At 48.5% G+C, this 2,480-nt stretch overlaps 1 non-coding gene across 1 annotated transcript; it reads right to left on the reverse strand.

Annotated features, from left to right (window-relative positions):
• Positions 1–690: 690 nt before the first annotated feature.
• Positions 691–819, reverse strand: LOC118883183. The gene has a single exon (XR_005016966.1). It is a non-coding gene; the product is annotated as a small nucleolar RNA SNORA61 (small nucleolar RNA).
• Positions 820–2,480: the final 1,661 nt, after the last annotated feature.

Here is a 2,480-nt window from a genome sequence, read left to right on the forward strand (position 1 = left end):
ATAAATAAAACAGCAAAAATTACTATAGCTTTACGCTTGGTCTTGGAATACTCCTGTGAAGACAACAGACAAGGTTGATTAAAGAAAGGCACAGAAGAAAACATAAAGTATGAAAACAACATATACAGAATCCAAAGACATGCAAACCTATTCAATACATTTTTCTGTGGGATACAATTTTAGTCAAATTATAAAGAAAAGCAAGTAATTGACAAACATAAAATTCAAGACAGTGATGAGGGGAGCTGTGATGATCGGGATCACACAAAGGGTCGTAAGAAAAAAGGTGGAGTTCTATTTTTCTTTCTTTTTTACATCCAGGAGTCTTTTATTGGTCACTTATATGCCAGGTACCAACATTAACAACAACAACAAAAAACCCCACAAAGGTCAAGGTTTCCAGATAAAAGAGCCTATTATCCCTTAGCTTGTGTCTTCCCATAAAGTTTCCCTCCCAACTCTGTATATCCACAATCACAGATGAATGCAGCTTTACTGGTAACAGATCTTAGGAAAAAGGAACACTCTCAATCAAGAGGCAAGAAAGCCATTGATAAATCTCTCCCAAATACAGAAATACCAGTCAGCAATCACTGTACCAACTGCCCAAGCTTCACATACAGCCTCCCTTTAAGCCTAAGATTATGCCATTTTACAGGGGAGGAGGAAACAAGTTCTAAGAGAATTACACCTTGTTTGAAACTAGCCCACATGCTATATAGCAGACTACAAGCACTGTGAGGACAGCTTCATTCCTACTATTCCTCCCTTTATGACCACGAAGAGCAGTGTTCAGATCTAATGGGATAGGGGAAGGGGTAGAGTACTACTTCTTCAGATTAGTGGTGGATACACAGATCCCGGATTGAGTAGTATTCTTTACACCTTCGAGATACGTTTTACAATATATCTCGTATATGTCATATTTTTAAAGTGGAAAAATATAACTACAATCAAATCTTTATAATAAAGAAAAATATGAGAGCGTGAGACAAAGCCCTGGACCCACTCCCACAACCTGCTGAATTCAGGCTCACTGCAAGATGAGTTGTCAAAAAGGAACCAGTGCAAAATGTAGTCAAAGGTATGACTAGAAAAAGAGAAGAGCAAATGGCTGACTACACGCATGCTGCAGCAAAGTGTGACCAGGAGGCAAAGGAAATCAGTCAGGAAATATTTCAGATTGAAGTATTCAAATTTAGTGAAGCTGATGAAGGAAAAATACAGAGAAGAGATGCAGATACAAAAGGAAGAAATAAAACTTCTGCAGAAGAAAAATTTAAAGGTTTGAAAATATTTCCTCAGGGAACAGGAAATGGGTAGGAGAAAACTTTCTGAGTAATAAAGCCTTCTGCAAGTTTGTGAGTCTATAAATATGTGAATGTACTGCCTTAAGAAATAAAACAAACTAAAGTAAAAAGGGCTTTCTTCCAACCACGTCTACACCCTTAAAGGTGTCCCTACATGTGGGCGCAGACTTCTCATACCTCCGGGTCCTAGAATGCGGACCCGTCCAGGGCTCCCCAACATCCCTTCCCTAAAAAAGGGATTTTCCCCAAACTCGTCCCCTTCTGTCCCGCCCCCGTCCCACCCTTCACTTAGGGTTCCGAGTCTCCATGCTCCCGCTCTTCTGCACATCCGGCACCTCGGTCGTCCCTAACCCTGTGAGAACCTAGAAGAGGGTGAAACGCGAGGAACTCTGCAGTAGTAGTTGAGGCAGTGGAGGCTGTTTAACCATCACAACGGAAACCCCTGGGCGGGACTTAAGAGGGGCGTGGTCAGGAGCTCGGCGGGCCGGAGTTTACAACTCCCGCACGTCGTGCGCACGCATCGCCTCCGGAAGCCCTTCGGCTCTCGGCGTGTTCTGCCCCCTGTCGGTCCTGTGCCCAAGCATCCGGGAACGACAACCCCAGGAACCCGCGCCCCCGCCCCGCTTCCGGGTTCTCGCCAAACCCCACCTTCTTCTCCAGTAAGACGCGGCGCAATCCTACTTCCGAAAGCGAGCCGGAAGGACGCAAAGACCGCGCCGGGGCGGGGGTCTCCGAGGAGGGCGTCCGGGGGCAGGGCCACGAGGGCGCCATTGTGACGCGTCCGGAGCGGAGCCGGGGATTGGTCGGCCAGGCGCAGGGCGGGGCCGAGGCTTGCAGTGCCGGGTGCTGCTGGGAAGGGAGGCGCGGGATCTGGGTGATCTCTGCTCGGGGGCAGGGTAGGGCTGGTGAGGCACGCCTGAGCTTCTAAAGCTACTGACGGGGAGAGTCCCCCAGACAGTGAGCCCAAAGGACGGCTGGATTGAAGACCAGCGTGGTAGAAGGAAGTGAGAGTCATTTCCTGCTGAGAAGGAAGGAGGGAACCGGGAACAGCGGAGACCGATAATGGCGGCTTCAGAGGCAGAACTTGAGGAGCGGCCGCAGGCTGTGCTGTCAGGTCTTGGGTCGCTGCTCCGCAGGGTCACGGGACCTCGCCTGGCTCCCTCGGCTTGT

The sequence above is a fragment of the Balaenoptera musculus genome, chromosome 16, assembly GCF_009873245.2.
Source record: "Balaenoptera musculus isolate JJ_BM4_2016_0621 chromosome 16, mBalMus1.pri.v3, whole genome shotgun sequence".
Classification (NCBI taxonomy): Eukaryota; Metazoa; Chordata; class Mammalia; order Artiodactyla; family Balaenopteridae; genus Balaenoptera; species Balaenoptera musculus.